Here is a 20,629-nt window from a genome sequence, read left to right on the forward strand (position 1 = left end):
GCTTCTGGGAGCTGGTTTGTTTCTTTTAGTGTTCTGCTTGCTGGGTTTACAGGTGTGTCCAGTTTGGGACTATTCACGGAGCTGTGCATTTCAGATCCAGGTACTTTTCTGCTTATAGGTTATATTTCAATATATTGCATTGTTAACAGAAAACAGAATTCTAGCCAGTTGAAAAAGAGATGTAGTATAGAACTCTAGGTTTCTGGTTTCCTTGACAAAGGGGCGCCTTCAGGGCAAGAGCAGGCTGAGGGTGAGCAGGGGCTGCCCCCTCGGAGCAGATTGTCTGTTTCAGGTCGTTTGTTAGGATTTGCCTTTGAAACGCTGCCCTCGGTGACTCCCAGCCTCCTTCAGAGAGAAAGGCTTTGTTGGTGAGTGATGGGTGACATAGAATGGGCAAAGTCTCCAGGTCAGGCTGGCTTCGGTCCCGACCACACGGACACTTAAAATTTTGTAGACGTTGGGCAAGTTATTTAGTCTCTCTGAGCCTCGGTTAACCTGTTTGCAAAGCCAGAAGAGTAACACCCACTGCAAAGGATTGTTCAGGGGTCGGGACAAGATTAGGATGAGAAAATGCGTGGTGTGTCTTGTGGCTGGGTCTGCCTGGCAGAGCGACATTTGCCTGGTGCTGTCCCTTCATGTCCACTGGGAGCATGAGAGGCTATGGTCACTGAGATGTGGCCCACGTCCCTTTACTGAAGTCGATGTGGGAGATGGGAGACCTTCTCTCTGGTCTAGTCCTGTGCACCAGGGCCTGGCTTTCATGGAAGGGCAGGGCCTTCCTCTGGCTGGTCAGGGCCAGGCGCCCAGGCAAAGTGATGCCCACAGCTCCTAATAGCTAATACTGCCCATCATGGTGCCAGGTACTCCTGCAGAGGCGGGCATCTGCTTTGCCCTGTGGACAGCTGGGAACCTGCCATCTTCACTCCCTTCTTGGTCCTGGTGCCTGCTTCTCCATCCTGCGTGCAGTGGCCAGAGCAGCCCTTCTTAAAGGGAGGGTCCTCAGGAACAGAGTGCTTCTGGAAGGTGCTTGCTGGCTGCATCTCTGCTGCTCACCAGGCTTCCTTATCCCAGGAATCACCCGGGCGAGGAAATGTAGGGACCAAGGGACTTCCCCTGTCCAAGCCTCAGTGGCCTGATCTGGAAACTGGGTGTTGATCACACCTGCTCCTCAGGACTGTTCAAGAATCCTGACTGTGAATGTTACCATCGCTGTTACTGTCGGCCGTGAGAATGCATCAGGTGGGCCATTGAGGGTGGACTTTGGGGTAAAGGATGTGGTTTGAAATGGGCTCTTTGTCTCAGAACAATCTGTTTTGATTTATTTGACTGTGGGAATTTGAAAATGGCCCAAATGCTTTTCCTCCTCTTGTTCTCTCTCTCCAACACTCGGATTTCCCCTCACTCGCCCGTTCATTCACTCCCCGCTCAGAGCCCTCTTGCTCACGCTTGTTCACACTTCTCTGCTCACAGTTGAAGTGCACCGGGGAGGTCAGATGCCCCAGAGGTTTCTCCTTCTTCCTCAGAGGCTCGTGCTCTCATGAGCCTTACACTCTCTACTTACACTCGGAGGTGTGAACGGTCATTTTCACACTCAGACTTCCCTCCTGACCCTTGCTCCGCCTCATCCCCTCCACTCCCCGCCCCTCCAAGTCCCAGCAGAGCCTTGAGGTCAGGAGATCTGATTCTCACCCAGTTTCTTTAACCCAAAGACTCTATGGCTGTGTGACGCAGGCAGAATCACTCAGCCTCTCTGGACCTTGGTTTCCTCTCTCACAACAGAGGCGAAGCGACCAGTTTGCATTTAGAGGGATCGTCACTTTCTTCTGCAGTATCTCAGAGGCTCAGAGATAAAGTTCCTTCCACATCTTAATTTCCCTGACGCTGCAAATGAGTGGATTCCATCTCATTAGGCAGACTGTGCGCCAACCTGAAGTTGCTCTTTAGCCATTTCCCAGTGCTGAGGAGACATCGTTTTATTTGGAGCCTAGAACTTAAAATGAGGTCAGGAGAAACCAGAAAGTTCAAGACGGTGATTCATGCTTGACTTTGGAGGGACACAACGTCATAACATCTCACTGGATCCCATTCCTCTTCTTCTTGGTATCCCCAGGAGAGGTGACCAGGGAAACAGGGATGGTGGTCAGCTTGCCACTGCTGATGCGGGAAGGGGGTGGAAATCAGGAGAAAGATGCTATGCTTCCTGCACCGAGCCCAGCGGAAGGATCCACTTTACTTTGTGTCCCTGTCTTTGCCCCAGGTTATGGCAAAAAATGGCATATACTATCCTCCTGAGTACTTGCAACAGCCCTACAGGTTATGTATGAAAATCATTCCCATTTTAAGGGTGGTGAGACAGGAGCCTGGGAGGCATAGCTGGGTCTGTGACAGGGCAGCGACCTGCACTTGTGCTAAGCTTTGACCCCCAAAGCACGCTGTCCTGAGTGGCCCAGTGGTGCCGACGTGGAGTGGGAAGAAATGGGATTTCAAGATGGGAGTCTGAAAATTAATCCTCCTCTAGTACAAGCTCCTTATGAACCTTGGGTAAATCTCTTACCCTCTTTGGGCCTCAGTCACTCATTGTAAAGGATTCCTAGGTGGCTCAGTGGGTGAAGAATCTGCCTGCAATGCAGGAGGCACAAATTCGATCCCTGAGTCAGGAAGATCCCCTGGAGGCGGGCATGGTAACCCACTCCAGTATTCTTGCCTGGAGAATCCCATGAACTGAAGAGCCTGGCGGGCTACAGTCCAGAGGGTCACAAAGAGTCAGAGGCGACTGAAGCGGCTGAGCACACATGCATGCACATTCAGAGAGCCCATCCCAGAGTCAGAGGCATTCTGTCCCCAGTACTGTTCCACACGGACCACTATTAGGCCTTTGGATGAAAAACCATTTGCCCGTCAGATGACCTTGGAGTTTCTTAACCAAGGTGCCATCTTCAGCATCCCAGATTCCAGACGCCAAAGTGAAAAAGGTCTGGGATTACTTAGTCCAGTGGCATTCAACTTACTTGTGGTCACAGACCTCAAAAAAAGTTCACCATGAAGCCTCCAAAACAACTCAGAGAGGAGCTGCCCCGGTGAAGCAGGCATAGGCGGCTGGTCCCCCCTCTCCTCTCCCTCTCCTCGTGGGTGTCTCCTGAGGAACCCCTGGGAAACCCATTCTGAGAATCACAGGCCATTAGGTAACAGTTAATGAAACTGAGATCCTGAAAGGGGCATGAACTCACCCAGGCATCAGAGGCCGACACGTCTGCTAGAATCATTTTCATTAGCAGTATCATTTCCCATTTTAAGAAGAGGGCTCTCCTGTGTTTCTTTTGGCCATTGATCTTAATTAATCACCTAGAGATGTGTTTTTCAATATTGACACTTAGCGGCTGACATTTCTGAATTATTCTCTTCTGCCTTCCTCAAAGTCATAGGTAGAGGTGGATGGATATTTATTGTTAAATCAAGGAAAATGGGGCTTTTGGCTTGGAATCTTCTGAAACAGAGTATTTACCCAAACAATCCTGCCCAACTCTGTAAACATATTTGACCAAAGTAAATAATAATAAATTGTGGGCAGAATGAATCCACAGATATGGTAGTTTGTAGGGGCTCTTAAGAGCCCTATTGAGATGAAGTACTTTCCCCACTCCCCCTTTTGCAGCCCTCCACCCCAATTTGGTTTTCCAGATCACAGGGTATTCTTCCCTCAACACCTAATTTCCGCACAGATTTAACCAGCAGTGACCTGCCACGTGAAGAGCTTTACTAAGAATCAATAGGCATGGGTCTCTGGTATGTGCTGCACGTCTGCTACATATAAAACACCCCAGAAGCGACAGCAAGATTGATGCTGGCAAGACATCTGGGGCGTCACAGCACAGCGGCTCCCTCTTGCCCATTTTAAGGGCAAGGCCATGGCCCAGAGATGCTTGGTGGCTTGCCCAAGGTCACACAGTGATCTGGAGGCAGGAGCCCATGTCCTCCAGGATTCCAAGGCCAGGTCCCTTTCCAACACGCTGAACCCCTCTTTGCTGAAGCCAGGCTGCCCTTTGCTTTAAGATACAGGTAATAAACCAGTCTGTAGTGCCTGTGTGGGCAAGGAGAGAGATGGAGTGTGCTATTAATTAGAGGCTACCTTTTAGAGTCCCTGAACGGGGTTAGCTAGAAGAGTTGCCATCAGAGCAGGGAGAGAAGTGTTCTGAGACATGTGCTGAGCATCCACTGAGTCCTGATGGGAGATTCCAAGAATGGAGAAGAGCACTCCCAGCCTGCAAGTGTGGGAGAGACACATGTGAATTCAATTCAAGGCTGGCGAGGTTTGCGCTCGACTTCCCAGCACATGGTGCTCTGGGAGTGGGTGGGAACACGGTCTTCTCCAAGCCTGACCCTGGCAGCCTGGCAGATGTGTTTATTTCTTCCTTTTCCACTTGGGAGGCAGGCGTCTGGCAGGGTGGTTAGGCAGGCAGGCTGTGGGGGCCAGGCTGCCTGGGGTTCAGATCCTGGCTCTTACTGTTGAGATTCAGAATCTGAGGCTAACTGGTATGCTTCCATTTCCTCATCTGTAGAATGGGAAGAGTAATGGTAGTTTTGGCATGGATGGTGTGATGGTGAGGCCTTAATGAGGTGGTCCACTTAGGTGCTTAGAGCCCCATATGCCCTGACAGACGGGATGAGCAAGCAGCTTGTATTAGCTAGCCTGGGGATCTTACATGGGTGCGTATTTCTCCGTTTAAAAAATAATGTTTATTGCTTTTTTTCTGATTGTAAAAATCACTCATACACAAACACCAGTTACCTAAAGATGCCCCCTGGTAACATTTTGCTGTAGTTTTTTTCCACTTTTACCGCTGTGCATTGTGTGCATGTATGTATGTGTGTGTGTGTGTGTGTAATTGGGTGTGTACTGTCGAAGTATACTTTTCAAAAAATTATAAATCCTGAATCACATGTAAATCTAAAATGAACAAAGACCAAAGACTGATTTAACTTGTAAGTGAGGGAGCCAACAGGAGAAGCTCGTGGGTAAAGCTGGTTCTCAGGAGAACTAGAGAGTCAGCAGTTATGTAGGCAAGGGAGAAAGAATACTGGGATAAGATGGCTGGATTGGATACACAAAGCTTAATCCCACCTTTGGGTTATCTTTTCTACCAGACTGAAAAACATCTACAAATTCATCTGTGACCTCCCATGAGTCAAAGTCACATTTCTCTAGAATCCTCTAGATCAGCGGTCCCCCACCCCTTTTTGTCACCAGGGGCCTATTTCACGGAAGATAGCTTTTCCACAGACCTGGCTGGGGAGGGGAGGATGGTTTCAGGATGATTCAATCTCATTGCATTTATTGTGCACTTTATTTCTATTATTATTACATCAGCTCCACCTCAGATCATCAGGCATTAGATCCTGGAGGTCTGGGACCCCTGCCCTAGATAATTGCTCCTTGGGTGAGTCTGCTTAACAGTGCTCCAGTGTGATGTTGAAAGTTCAGTTATTTATCCTACCAGTGTGTATATATTCTTCCTGATCATATCCTAGCTAACGGCACGCTTCACCTTCCAAACTTAATATTCCCTCACATTCATTTTTTTTTTCAAAAGCAAGTTTCGAGGAAGGACCAGGTGTCCCCCAATGGTGTGACTTGTCCTTCAGCCCAGCTTGATTGAGGTACCCCACCCTCCCCACCAGGGAGGCCTGGCGTGCTGCAGTTCATGGGGTCACAAAGAGTCGGACACGACTGAGCGACTGAACTGAACTGAACCGAACCCCCCCACCTTGGGGTCCCAGGGCAACTACATTGGCCTCAGTCGCCTGCTGCATTTTCTTGTATTTGTCAATTTCCTTCTGTCTCCCCATCTAGACTGAGTTTTCTGAGAGCAGAGATTTGTTGAGCCGAACCGTCTTCCTGATCCTTCTTTCCCAAGCACCTAATAGGTGACACATAGTGATTCTTCTGCCACGCTTGTCGAGTGAGCGAACAGGCATGTTAAGAGGCCTGGCCTTCGTCCATTACAAAAGATGAACTGTGCTGTTCCGAGCTAGCAGGGCTCCTCTCCAGGACTGGCTGTGTGCTTCTGTTGAGTCAGAGAAGCTCCCAACCCCCACTTAGTATCTCAGCCTTCTGACTGCCCCCCCTCACCCCCCATGCCTGATTCTGCCATTTAATTGTGTTTGGAGGGCTCTACACACTCAGTCTAGATAACGCAGCTCTCTCTTCTCTGTAGCACTCTTGAGACTGAGCTGAGTTCCTAACTTTCTTTTTCCTAATCAAGGTCTGAAAGGGGTAAAAAGTTCTTGGCCACCTCCAGCTGTGGAGGGAGAGGGGTGATGGAAGGATTAATCTCTGAGCGATGAATTTTAAAGCCCTCTTGTTCCATGTGTTGGGAAAAACCCATCAAAATGCTAATAGATCTGCCGTCTCACCTCCCGCAGACCCTTTTCTGCATTGGAATATATTTACAGGGAAATATATTGAGCAGGGAAGAATTACAAGGAGTTGAGGTGCCTTTTTCCGATTCCACCGCAGCCCTGCGGGTTGTAAAGGCTGAATTAATAGCCCCACATTGCAGAGGAGAGCTGTGGTGGGCTGCAGGCTTGGCCCTTCAGTTATGAGTTCTCAGCTTTCGGCTTCCTGGCTAACGGCAGGGCGGCTGGTTTGGAAACATCTCTATTACTGTCGTGTGGCTTTTTAATACTGATTCTCTCAGAGGCAGAATAGCCTCAGACAGGCGTTCCCGTAGGTATAAAGCTGGCTGCACAGTGGATCCCCATTGAGTTCAGGGTCTGCAGCGTGTTGAGACTCATTTTATGCCAAAGTCAGCTTCAGCACTGAGACGGTCTCAGCTTTTCTTGAACCCTATACTGGGAAATGCTGGATTGTTCTTGAAGCCTTTGAAACGCCAGACATCTTTGTCCAAACAGCCCAAAGGCCTGAGAACTTCTCAGATGCATCCTCTGGAGACAGGATACTTACGGGGTTAGCCTAATGCACACTGGACTCCAGAGAAGCGGCTCCAGAACTTTGGCTACAGACAGCATCATGAGCGCTGGTCCTCCCTCTGCCTGGTCCAGCTCCGTCACGGCAGACAAGTGACCTCTCTGAGCATCACTTCCTCCCTTTGTTAGTGAAGAGAGGATGCTGGCCACTTAGCACAAGAGTACTGGGGCTCAGATCTTTCCTTTCTCTGTGCTTCAGGTGACACAGTGAAGCTGGGGCCAAGCAAGTCAGGCTCCATCTTCAGAGAAAAGTCCCTCAAACCATTAGGGCTCCTGGGTCCCTCTGGGAGCTTGTCTGGCAGGTCTGCGGGAGCCCCAGTCTCCTTGTGAGAATGAGTGAGCCTTACTTGGCAGATAGTCTTATTGATTCTTTTCCCCTTTCACTATGAACTAAACCAATGTTTGGGCTTCCCCCATGGCACTAGTGGTAAAGAACCCACCTGGCAGTGCAGGAGACATAAGAGATGTGGGTTCGATCCTTGGGTCAGGAAGATCCCCTGGAGGAGGGCATGGCAACCCACTCCAGTATTCTTGCCTGGAGAATCCCCATAGACAGAAGAGCCTGGCGGGCTACAGTCCATGGGGTCGCAAAGAGTCGGACATGACTGAAGCGACTTAACATGCTCACAAACCAGTGTTTAGTTACCTAAAAACCCTGTGGCTCAGTTCACTTTCCTCATCTGAGAAATGGGAAGAGTGGCAATTCTCTCCTTGCAGCATGGGAGGAAGAGGAATGAAGATCAGAAGTACAGTCTGCTCTAGGGGAGGCACAGCCTTTGTCCCCCCGCCCCTTCAGGTACCAAAAAGTGCTTCCAGTCGGGAAAGAGGGGGAGCAGATGCAGAGCATTGCCCGCTGATGAAGGGCAGTCTCACCAGTTGCCCTTCCTGTTCTGTCAGGCACCGTAGGGGTGGCATCTGTCCCATGGATCCCAGTACCATGCAGAGAGCACCAGAGACCCTGACTGGCATGTGCGGAACAACTCCAGGCCTGACAGCAGGTGCCGAGAAGGGGAGATGATTACCAACGACAGTTGCAGTGAGAATTAACAGTTTCACATGTTAATTTGTGGGGAAGGTGCCTCTCTCTTCGGGGGCCCTTCCACCCTCCCCAAGCCACCAAGAGCTATTGAGCTCAGGTTGGGAGTCCCTCACCGACCAGGCAGATCATCCTGGGCCCTGGCTAGCAGTGCCAGCGCCCCCTGCACTGTGCCCGATGGCAGGTGCATCCCTCCCCTCCCCGAGCAAAGATAAATCATACCTCCCAGTCTTTCTGAGGATGTCACGGCTCCCACTTCAGCCCCATCGAGACCCTGGGACACAATTAACAGGCTCATTCAGGGACTCATCACGGGAACAGAGGGTAATGGGGCTGAGTGACAGGGCGGGCGGCCCTGGGAAGCCCTCTCCCTCCCCCAGCGAGACAAGTGCAGGTGGAGAGGCAAGGCAGAGGCGTGATGAGCTCAGGCGGCTTCATTAAGGGTTGCCCAGGGGATCTTTGAGATGCAGGACGCAGCAGGAACTCGTCCTGAACAAGCCTTGGCTCCTCTCCCTCTCCCCCACCCCCACGCCAACCCCCTGCCTTGCTAATTTAAAACAAAGCCAAACAAAGCCCCAGCTTTGCTTTGGAGCCATAAACTGCAGAGCTTTTATCCGTCTACAAGCGATGCATCCGGCTGGCTGCAGCCCAGCCTGGATCCTGTGGCCTGGCATCGGTGTGGGGCGAGGGGGCCCAAGGCTGAGCTGGCTTCCAGGACTCGCCGAGGATGCTGTCCCTTCTTGGGGCTCAAGACCCAGAGTCCTTGTGATCACAGAATTCAGAAGGAAGGCTGGTCCATGTAGGGTGGCTAGTAGATAGGGAGGGAGAAAAACAGAGAGAGAGAGAGAAAGAGAGAGAGAAAACAGGAGCTAGCCAGGAAAAGGCTCATCATTGAGCTGATCACCTTCTTTTCTGTCCTTTTCTTGCTGCCTCTTCCAGGAAGACTTCCCAGCTCTCCACTCTGAAATCCTACTGACTTGGGATTCTAGGATATCAAGAGGCTCTCAATTAGTCATCTTCAACATCATCTGGAAACTTACTATGTAATCAGTTAGAAAGTCCATCTATTGTGAATTAAAGTGGTAGGCTGTACAACAGGGTGTAGATGCCACCGGTTCTGAGTGTAGACCCCTGAAGGAGAGAGGGCAGGGTCCGAGGACTGTGCTTGGAACCACTGATCATGGCCACTACCCTCTTTATAGAAAGTAGCAACAAGTTCTTTCATGTAATTTCTCTGGGCTCTGAGGGCTTATTCTGTGCTGAGCACCGTGAGAATCACTTATAATCCCTTAGCTCATCTAATTGGAGAAGGCAATGGCAACCCACTCCAGTACTCTTGCCTGGAGAATCCCAGGGATGGGGAAGCCTGGTGGGTGAAGTCTATGGGGTCGCACAGAGTCGGACACGACTGAAGTGACTTAGCAGCACCAGCAGCTCATCTAATATACAGCTCAGGCCACTGAGGTAGGACTATGGTGGTCCAGAATTTGCATATGACTAATGTGAGGTTTAGTGGGATAAGGAACTTTCCCAAGGCCCCAAGGGTGGCAGGTGGCCTAGTTGAGACTCATACCTAGGCCTGTGGGAGAGGAAAGCCTGGTCTCTTGACCATGGTGCTCACTGCCATTTGATGCTGAGGGCATTCCACCTACCACCCACCCTGCCCCACATTGCAGAAAGGCAGCAGGCTCTAGTGGGGGTTTGCTCCCTTTGAGCCTACTCACAGGTAATCATCCAAATGGTTCTACACTGTCCACTGAGCCTGACTTTTCACCCATTTTGTTGCTGTTCATTCACTAAGTTGTGTCCGACTCCTTGTGACCCCATGGACTGCAGTACACCAGACTCCCTGTCCTTCACCATCTCCTGGAGTCTACTCAAACTCATGTCCATTGAGTTGGGGATGCCATCCAACCATCTCATCCTCTGTCATCCCCTTCTCTTACTGCCTTCAATCTTTCCCAGTATCATGGTCTTTTCCAATGAATCAACTCTTTGCATCATGTGGCCAAAGTATTGGAGCTTCAGCTTCAGCATCAGTCCTGCCAATGAATATTTAGGGTTGATTTCCTTTAGGATTGACTGGTTTGATCTCCTTGTTGTCCAAGGGACTCTCGGGAGTCTTCTCCAGCATCACAGTTTGAAAGCATTAATTCTTTGGCATTCAGCCTTCTTTATGATCCAACTCTCACATCTGTACATGACTACTGGAAAAAACATAGCCTCTTGGGGTCCACAGAAAGTTACACAAATAGTTAAGAGTCTTTCGTTCCTTCTCTTATCTCCATTAACCAAGTTCTGCCTTCCTACTTTTCATATAAAACCCGTTCTTTTATAGATACAGTCACTTCCATCCGTCCTCCTATTCATTTCTCCGTTTACCTGTCCATCCATCCATCACCCATCCATCCATCTACGTGTATCATCGGTCATCCATTTCTGTTTCCATGCATCCATGCATGCTTGCATCCATTTATCTGTACATTTCTGCATGCATGTATCCATCGTTCGTCTTTCTATATCTTTAATTATTTATCCATCTCTGCAACCAACTACAATCTAGTTCCTTTTTCTCTTCTACCATTCAGTTCTTCTTCACTCTCTACCCATCCATCTATTCATCTATCATAGCAACTATCCATTCATCCAGCTATTATGTGCTGAGTCAGGAATTGAGACCACAGAGTGGGTAAGACATCACCCACATCCTTCAGTCTGATGGAGGAGAAAAATCACATGAACAAAAAAATAGACTGTGCTTCGATGCAGACTTTACTACCTATATACACAAAGTGTTATAAGAGCCCAGAGAACAGTGATTAATCGTGCCTGTGTACGTCTGGGAAGGTTTCTCAGAGCAGATATTGAAGAAGGGTTTTGCAGGATAAGTTTTCCAAAACACTAGGACTTTTCCTAGTGATTTGGGGATGTGGGGGTGGGGCTGAAGTTCAGGATTAGGAAAGACAGAATGGACCTCCAGGCAGAATGAAAAACAGCCAGATCCGACTGAGTGTGGTGGTGTAGCATGAGTGTCCAGGTCAGTTCAGTTTGACTATGGAGTCTGTGCATATTGCAAGGACCTGAAAATGGGCCTGGAAAGGCAGCCAGGGGTCAGATGATAAAAGGTCCTGTGTATAGGTAGAGGGAGGCCAGGAAACCCACTGAAGCAGAAGAGAAAGACATGGGCTCTGTCTGACAGCAAAGGAGAGGGCATGTTGGATGGAACAGAGGCAGCAGGCTGGCAGACAAGACGGAGCCTACTTGCAGTAAGCAGACAGCCGACCTCGGGCTGTGCCCAGGCAGGGACCAGCAGGGAGCGGCAGTGAGGACAGAGAAACAGGGATGACTGGGGGGACCTGGGATGGAAGAGAAACAATGACTGGGAGAATAGGGAAGTCTTTGATTTGGGTGTCCCGTTCCACAGGGTGCTCTGCTTTTGAAAAGCCAGTAGGCTGTATACTCCTAGTGTGTACACTATTGAACAAATATATATATATGTGTGTGTGTGTGTGTACTATTTCAATTTTAATATAGAGTAGAAAACATCAGGGTAGATATTTAAGTCTCTCATCTGGTCTTATCCAGGATACTAAAGTGGCTGTCAGATTTTTTTCCTATACATTTATTTTAAAATGCAGATTTGCTTTGCTTGGAAGAAAGAAGATGAGGAAGAAAATCTAAGTTTTGAACCAGACCTTGCAAAATGGGAGTACCTGGCTAGTATCATCACTAACTAGCATTGACTAAGCCCTTATTGTATATTTCATGGATTCCAAGGCACCCTTCTTTATATCTTCTGCTTCTGTTAGGTCCGTATCATTTCTGTCCTTTATTGTGCTCATCTTTGCATGAAATGTTCCCTTGGTATCTCTAATTTTCTTGAAGAGATCTCTAGTCTTTCCCATTCTATTGTTTTCCTCTATTTCTTTGCACTGATCACTGAGGAAGGCTCTCTTATCTCTCCTTGCTATTCTTTGGAACTCTGCATTCAAATGGGTATATCTTTCCTTTTCTCCTTTGCCTTTCACTTCTTTTCTTTTCATAGCTGTTTGTAAGGCCTCCTCAGACAACCATTTTGCATTTCTTTTTCTTGGGGATGGTCTTGATCACTGCCTGCTGTACAATGGCATAAGCCTCTGTCCATAGTTCTTCAGGCACTCTATTTGATCTAATCCCTTAAATCTGTTTGTCACTTCCACTGTATAATCTAAGGGATTTGATTTAAATCATACCTGAATGGTCTAGTGGTTTTCCCTACTTTCTTCAGTTTAAGTCTGAATTTGGCAATAAGGAGTTAATGATCTGAGCCACAGTCAGCACCTGGTCTTGTTTTTGCTGACTGTATAGAGCTTCTCCATATTTGGCTGCAAAGAATATAATCAATCTGATTTCAGTATTGATCATCTGGTGATGTCCATGTGTAGAGTCTTCTCTTGTTTTGTTGAAAGAGGGTGTTTGCTATGACCAGTGTGTTCTCTTGGTAAAATTCTGTTAGCCTTTGCCCTTCTTCATTTTGTACTCCAAGGACAAATTTGCCTGTTACTCCAGGTACCTCTTGACTTCCTACTTTTGTATTTCAGTCCCTTATAATGAAAAGGGCATCTTTTTTGGGTGTTCTAGAAGGTCTTGTAGGTCTTCATAGAACCGTTCAAATTCAGCTTCTTCAGCATTGCTGGTTGGGGCATAGACTTGGATTGTTGTAATATTGAATGGTTTGCCTTGAAAATGAACAGAGATCATTTTGTTGTTTTTGAGACTGCACCCAAGTACTGCATTTCGAACTCTTTTGTTGACTATGAGGACTACTCCATTTCTTCTAAGGGATTCTTGCCTATAGTAACTCTTAAAGAGACAGGAATACCAGACCATCTGACCTGCCTCCTGAGAAATCTGTATGCAGTCAAGAAGCAACAGTTAGAACTGGACATGGAACAACAGACTGGTTCCAAGTTGGGAAAGAAGTATGTCAAGGTTGTATATTGTCACCCTGCTTATTTAACTTATATGCAGAGTACATCATGCTAAATGCCAGGCTGGATGAAACACAAGTTGGAACCAAGATTGCTGGTAGAAATATCAATAACCTCAGATATGCAGATGACACCACCCTTGTGGCAGAAAGCGATGAACTAAAGTGCCTCTTGAAAGAGGAGAGTGAAAAAGTTGGCTTAAAGCTCAACATTCAGAAAATGAAGATCATGGCATCCACTCCCATCACTTCATGGCAAATAGATGGGGAAACAGTGACAGACTTTATTTTTTGGGGCTCCAAAATCACTGCAGATGGTGATTGCAGCCATGAAATTAAAAGACGCTTACTCCTTGGAAGGAAAGTTATGACCAACCTAGACAGTATATTAAAAAACAGAGACATTACTTTGCCAACAAAGGTCCATCTAGTCAAGGCTATGGGTTTTCCAGTGGTCACATATGGATGTAAGAGTTGGACTATAAAGAAAGCTGAGCATTGAAGAATTGATGCTTTTGAACCGTGGTGTTGGAGAACACTCCTGAGAGTCCCTTGGACTGCAAGGAGATCCAACCAAGTCCGTCCTACTGGAAATCAGTCCTGAATATTCATTGAAAGGACTGATGCTGACGCTGAAAATTCCATACTTTGGCCACCTGATGTGAAGAACTGACTCCTTGGAAAAGACTCTGACGCTGGGAAAGATTGAAGGCAGGAGGAGAAGGGGACGACAGATGGTTAGATGGCATCACCGACTCAATGGACATGAGTTTGAGCAAGTTTTGGGAGTTGTTGATTGACAGGAAAGCCTGGCGTGCTGCAGTCCATGGGGTTGCAAAGAGTTGCTCAGACAACTGAGCGACTGAACTGAACTGAAGGCACCCTTGTTAAAAAAATACTTTAAGGTCTCTGAAATGAGGGTGCATCATACAAAAAGTGATGCCTTAATCAAATAGCTTAACAGGCACTGTTTTCTCTTTATCAGAAACCCATAAAATGATGGTGCAATTATAACCCATGGAGTCTTACATTCAAGAGAGAGGGTATTACGTGTCAGGCTCTTAGCTGAGTCCTGTGTGTACATTCGTCATGTCATCCTCACATTGTATGAGTCATCAGCTGTTGTTAACCCTGTTTCCCAGATGAGGAGCTGAGGCGTGGAGCAGGAAGTTCATTTGCTCAAGGTCACAGAGCTTGTCAGAGGTGGACTCAGGATTCTACAGTTTATTGTGATCCACATAGTCAAAGGCTTTAGCGTAGTCAGTGATGCTGCAGCTGAAAGCTCCAATAATTTAGCCACCTGATGTGAAGAGCCAACTCATTGGAAAAGACCGTGATGTTGGGAAAGATTGAAGGCAGGAAGAGAAGGGGGCGACAGAGAACGAGATGGCTGGATGGCGTCACCGACTCAACGGACATGAGTTTGAGCAAGCTTTGGGAGATGGTAAGGACAGGAAGGACAAGAAAGCCTGGCGTGCTGCAGTCCATGGGTTCACAAAGAGTGAGTGAGCGACTGAACAACAACAGAATTCCAACCTGTTTCACTTTAAACCTGCAGGTGGAGGGGGTGGGTGGGGGACTTTGGATAAAAGCAAGAGCAAGTCCAGGGCACAAGACTGCCTGGTCAACCTCAGACTCCATCACCCTGCCGGCCACCTTTCGATGCTGCCTCTTGTCACCAGCCCCCAGCCCCGGCCCCCACATTGCCGTCTTGGCCCTAAACCCTAGGATTCTTTTCCCCTCCTCAGAGGGCTCTGGGTCTAACATCTGTAGTGACTTCCTCCCCCACAGAGAGGATGGGGCTGGGAGGAGATCTCAGGGGAGAGGGGAAGAAATTCCGAGCCCAGCTGGTTTCCCTCACACAATGCAGATTTGCTTAAATGGGAATTAGGATTAGTGCCGGATTTCACCTCTCCTGGCAGGCTGGTAATAAACTAATCTCCTCTTAGGCGCAGGAAGACAGAATTCCATCGAAGAGTGAAGACAGCTTCAGGCTCGGGAGTGCAAAACCCGAAAAGTAATTTTGTTGTTGACGGGCCTTGCTCACACCTCCTGACACGCAGCCCGCGGCTCCTTCCCAGCGTGGCTGCAGCCTTTAATTTTGTTAATGTGTGACATTCACACAGGCTGTGTGGCTGACGGGCACACTTGACATTAATACGTGTTCCTCACGGTCCCTAGAGCTCATAAAAGCTCATTATCAGTTCTGAGCCTGTAAATGTAGTTCCCGGGCTCAGGTGGACCAGGAACACAGAGATGCTCCGGGGAAGTGGAACAGTGGACAGCTACATAAGACAAGAAATAAAATCCTGCCTCATCCAGGGAACACGACCTCCCAGGCCACCAGGAGGTGAACAGAAAAACTCTGCAGGCTGAACTCTGAGTTCAAATTTGCATTCAAGCAAAGGGGCTCCTGCCCTGCTATTTGAAGGGAGTAAATCCAGTATTGTGGGGCTTCCCTGGTGGCTCAGCACTAAAGAATTCGCCTGCCAATGCAGGAGACTTGGGTTTGATCCCTGGGTTGGGAAGATCCCCTGGAGAAGGAAATGGCAGCTCACTTTAGTACTCTTGCCTGGGAAATCCCACAGACAGAGAAGCCTGGAGGGCTACAGTCCATGGGGTCGCGAAAGAGTCAGACAAGACTAAGTGGCTAAACAACAACAACAACAATAGGGAGAAGGCAGTTTGTCAAATGTGATGTTTGCAGAGCCTCTGCCTGGCTGTCCAACTTCGAGGCATCCAGGCTTTGGAAGTGCTTGAAAACATCCACACAGAAATGAGTGCACCAAGGGGCCCATGGCCACAAGGTGGTAACAGCCAAAAATGGAAATACGCACATATGCATGGGGTGCGAGGTGAGGGACTGTAGTCCACACTGACCATGGATACTGTGAAGAAGACTCCAGAAGATGCTTGTGTGCTCACTTGCAGAGGTAGACACGGTCTCACAGAGAGCTGGGGTTGTATAACACGTGTAAGATCCCACAGTCTGCATGTGGGCCACCGTGGGTACATGCTTATACACACATGTACACAAATATGGTGCTGGTGGTAAAGAACCTGCCCGCCAGTGCAGGAGGCACAAGAGACGCAGGTTCCATCCCTGGGCGGGGAAAGTCCCCTGGATGAGGGTATGGCAACCTACTCCAATATTCTTGCCTGGAGAATCCCATGGACAGAGGAGCCTGGTGGGCTATGGTCCATGGGATCACAAAGAGTCAGACATGACTGAAATGACTTAGCATGCACACACACACATGTGTGACTACATGGACTATAGCCTGGAAGGTCATATTACGGAGATTGCACAGTGAGTCTGTTAAACAGGATAAATGAGTATGGGAAAACGCACATTTGTAGTTAAAAATGAAACTTTTATACATATACAAGCTTATCCATATGTGTATGGATGTATATGGAGACGGATATGGCTGTAGGTGTATCTGTACATGTATATATATCATGAATTCTTCTGACTGTAGCTTTAGTCTGGCCCATGACACTTGAGGCCCCCTGGGCTGACACCGCCTGGGTGGATGTCTGAGGCATCCAAATAAAGAGCCAAATTAGATAGCCAAATAAAACCAGGTCATGTCCTCTGGCCAAGCCTTGTTCCCCATCAGTCAGCAGGAAGTTCCGAGAACTTCTTTTATGCATAGGGTGCTCTGGTGCTGGGATCTACAGGGCAGACCTTGAACTCATTGCTCTCCTTGAACTAGGCCTCCCCCACCATGGAGAGGGCAGTTTCAAGGGCTTGACTTCCCTGAGTGTCGTCCCGGGTCTGTCCCTTTTCAGCAGCATGGCCGTGTGGGCAAGTTAACGCCTCGGAATTCATCGTGGTCCTCATTCCTAACGGGGCCATACTTTCTCATGAGATTGTTGAGGGTGTTGGGATCATTGTCATTATTATTTGAGGCAATATGAAATTTAATAGGGGCTTCTGTGCGGCCGGGTCATTGGAAGGCAGGGATGGGGGCCCCCGGCCCTCCCTGTTTCTGCTCAGCTGTGTCTTTTGCTCAGCTGGGCATGTGAACGAGCTGGTCCCCTGGAACCAGCCTAAGCCTTGGCTGACAGGTATGCAGTGAATTTGATCCTTCTCCAGTGACCTTCGAACTCTACATGAAACTGACAGAGAGGAGGTGGGGGGTGTGGGGAGAGGCTGGATTTCTGGGTCCTAGGCTCTGGAGCTGAGTTGTTTTTCTCACCATCAGAGTGTTCTCCACTTACTACTTATCTGTGCCTGAATACCAGATCTTGAAAGTGTGAGTCTGCCCCAGAGCCTGCATTCATTAAGCAATGATTAATTCGCTTTCGCATTTTCAAAATGACTCAGAGAGCCTTTACTTCGCCTGAAGAAAGTGGAGTCCCCACACCAAGTTGATAACATTCTAGCTAGAAGCAAAGAGACACAGTGCGGTGCTGCGATCAGCCCGCTCCGTGTCATCACAGGGCCGTTGTACAGGCTCCCGGGGTTATTTTGAAAGATTGAAAATATACCCCGGGCTCTAGGCACTGGGGACACCATCCTGGGACCCTCGGTGGGGCTGGATGCTTGCTTCTGTCTTGCTGGGCCCTGTCTGGCTTCTGTATCACCTCCCGCAGAGATGGGAGGTGAGAGTGGGGGAACATCTAAGAGACGTGGCCCCAGAAGCTGCATGCCCCCCATCCCTTGCCTTATTTATTTATTTTTGGCGGTGCTGGGTCTTCGTTGCTGCGTGGGCGTTTCTCCAGTCGGGGCGAGTGGAGGCCACTGTCTAATTGTGGTGTGCGGGCTTCTCATTGCGGTGGCTTGTGTGGTGTGGATCGCCGGCTCTAGGACACACGGGCTTCAGTAGTTGTGGCGTGTGGGCTCAGTAGTCGTGGTGCATGGGATCTTCCCGGATCAGGGATCGAACCCACGTCTCCTGCATTGACAGGCGGATTCTTTACCCCTGAGCCACCAGGGAAGGCCCCCTTAGCCTTTTAAAATGTATTTCTCTCTGTCCTCCTTCTAGAGTTTATCCTGAAGCCACCATCAGAAAGAGACCTCAGGAGAATCTTGACACCCCAGACAGGAGAAGACACCAGTTGAAAAAGGTAAGTTTGGTGCCCCGGAGGCGTGGATCTCAATTTATTCAAATAAGAGGCTCGAATCTTCTTCTCTCCTTTCCCTGCTCCCAGACCAGACCCTCTGTGGCTGAGTGAGAAAGCTCTCAGCTTGTGCTGGAGGCTGCAGGGCAGGCGAAAGGCGGCTTTCCTCTTGTCCTCACCCCCAGATGTTTGCTGCATGATGGGAGCAAAGGTGAGGGGTGAGGGATGAGGAGAAGGAGGCTGACGCTGAAGCGGGAATCTCACCAGACTGGGTGCTGCCCCACTGTGGGGCAGAAGGTCAGGGTTGGTCCTGAGACAACCCAAGAGCTGAGGGTTGAAGGGCTGGAGGAGGTGAGCCTCTGGGGGAAAGCAGAGTTCCTGGAGGCTCACAGAGGGTCCCACCTCTGTCAAAGACCCCTCCTTCCCCTCCCCCACATGCCCCTCCCCTCACCTCCCCCACACCTCTCCCCCACACCTCCCCCACACTTCCCCTCCCTCCCACACCCCCTCCCCCACACCCACCGTAATCTTGGGATTGTGGGAAGGAAATACCTTCCTAGGGTGATTTCCACCCATGTCTCTCCCCTCATCCCCTCCCCCAACCTCTTCCCTCATCGCCTCCCCCATTCCAAGACTCTTTTTGGATAAAGTTTAAATCCACAAGTACTAGGATCAGCCATCACATTCCACGATGGAATTGGGAATGGAAAAGCCTTGGTCTGCTTCTTGGGTTCTAGAAGCTTCTTGGGCTGCTCACCATCCCAGGTCTGGTGATAGGCCGGGTTGCCTCATTTTTTCCCTGAAAGTTCCTGAATGAGGAGCCAGGATGTTTGGCTTCTGGCTCTCAGACTGTGCCTCATTTCCTCATCTGTAAATATGGGGCAGCAGTGACTTGAATCTCTGTTCCAACCACACGTCCCCAGTTGCTGAGGTCCCAAGACCAGGGCTGAGCTACAGGAAGGAACAGGTGGTGGTATGGGGTCGGGGGAGTGACAGGGAGGCAGCGGTTTGGTCCAGTCTGTGGCGAGGAGAGGGGATTGGAAAGCTCTGAGAGATCTGATTGCCTGTCTTGAGTAAAGGATGACGCAGACCCTCAGGGGAAAGACCACAGGTGCAGACCACAGAGATGCAGATGGAACTGTGTTTGAGTCCCCGCTAATCAGAAGAGTCAGATTTGCTAACCTTGAATGAAGCTTCTCCATGCCGAGTGCAGGGTTAAGTTGCAGTTCCTGCACCAACAGCCCTATTGTCACTTCCATCTTAGGGAAGAGAAAACCGGGTCTCAGAGAGGTTAAGTGACTCGCTCAAGGTCACACAGCACTGTGTGGCTGAATCTGAAGCACCTCTCTGAACTACCTGACCATTCTTGTGCATTTTGCTTACCGGTTCTATGACTTGAATCTTAAGGTCAAAAAATCCCTTGAAACCAAATCACATCTCTGAACTTCATTTCTTGAAAAAGACACGAAGATCTTTTTAACAATTTTTTTTTTAAGTTGGGGTTCTTGTTAAAATCTCTGCGGGTCTTGGTTTTCTGGTGCCCGGGATTGAGCTTGTACTTGGTCACTTTCTGAGTCACTAATCTGATACTCCACCAGTTTCCAAGCTCATCCTGTCAACGGTGGAGTGTGCCTCCTGGCTGGCTGGGGTTATTTTAGGTTGAAATCCAAGGCAGGGTGGCCAGGTCCTAGAAGCAGATAAAGCAGGACCAGGTCAAGGGCCACCCAAGTGGACAATGCAGAGGAGCACTGAGGCCAGGAATCGGGGGTGGGGGGCTTCTCTGGAGCCCTCCCAGCATCTGTCCTGCAGCTCGCCGGGCTCAACCAGCCACCTCAGCCATAATATTCTATGTAAACCTCCTGATCCCCGCAGGAAGCAATCACCTTATCAGAACCTGGATTCCTGCCTGATTTTCTTAATCAGGGGAAGGCGCTGAAGTGAGTCAGAAATAGCTTCACTTCCTCAGGATCTTTCTTTAAGGGACGTTTCTCCATCGGGGGAAGCCTTGGGCCTTGGGTGAGAGGAAAGAGTCTCTTGAAGTACAGAAAGAAAAACAGTAAGGAGGCTGTTGATCTTGGTTTACCATCAGCAAGGCTGCTGAGACGGCAGTGATCTCGCCTGGCCTCTGTGGTTAATCAGGAAACAGAAATGTTATAGTCACAGGGAGCACGTAAAGATGACCATCAGCTACGGGCAGACAGGCGTGCACTGTTGTGGGAAATGTTTGCCGGCCTCTCAGCCAGACTGACAGAGGCTGAGTCCCAGCTCCGCCCTTCAGTAGCTGTTTGACTCCAGATGAGTGCTTTGATCACCCAGAATGATCTCCGTTTTCTTATCTATTAAGTGGGCAAATAGCATGCACCCCCACTGGGTGGTTGTAAGGGCCAGGAAATCGCCAGCGCGATGCTCCTGTTTGCTTTGAATGAGGGTCGCTCCCTGGAATGATGTGGGTGGCCTTCCGAGGTGACCTCTGTGAAGAGGCTTGGGCTCTTGACATGAGAAAGCTGGGTGTTTGTGAGCACACAGTGGGGTCACCCTGGAGACACATACCTCTTTCTGTACGTGATCTA

General features: G+C 49.2%; 1 protein-coding gene across 6 annotated transcripts in view; it reads left to right on the plus strand.

The window, feature by feature from the left end:
* Positions 1 to 20,629, plus strand: part of TSPAN18 (tetraspanin 18) — a 215,123-nt gene that overhangs the window by 23,215 nt on the left and 171,279 nt on the right. For all 6 annotated transcript variants that reach the window (XM_070804100.1, XM_070804103.1, XM_070804099.1 and 3 more), the window contains one exon: positions 17,984 to 18,065. The gene's annotated coding sequence lies outside the window, so the exon portion shown is untranslated. The remainder of the gene's footprint in view (positions 1 to 17,983; positions 18,066 to 20,629) is intronic.

This window comes from Bos indicus, chromosome 15 (assembly GCF_029378745.1).
Source record: "Bos indicus isolate NIAB-ARS_2022 breed Sahiwal x Tharparkar chromosome 15, NIAB-ARS_B.indTharparkar_mat_pri_1.0, whole genome shotgun sequence".
Classification (NCBI taxonomy): domain Eukaryota; kingdom Metazoa; phylum Chordata; class Mammalia; order Artiodactyla; family Bovidae; genus Bos; species Bos indicus.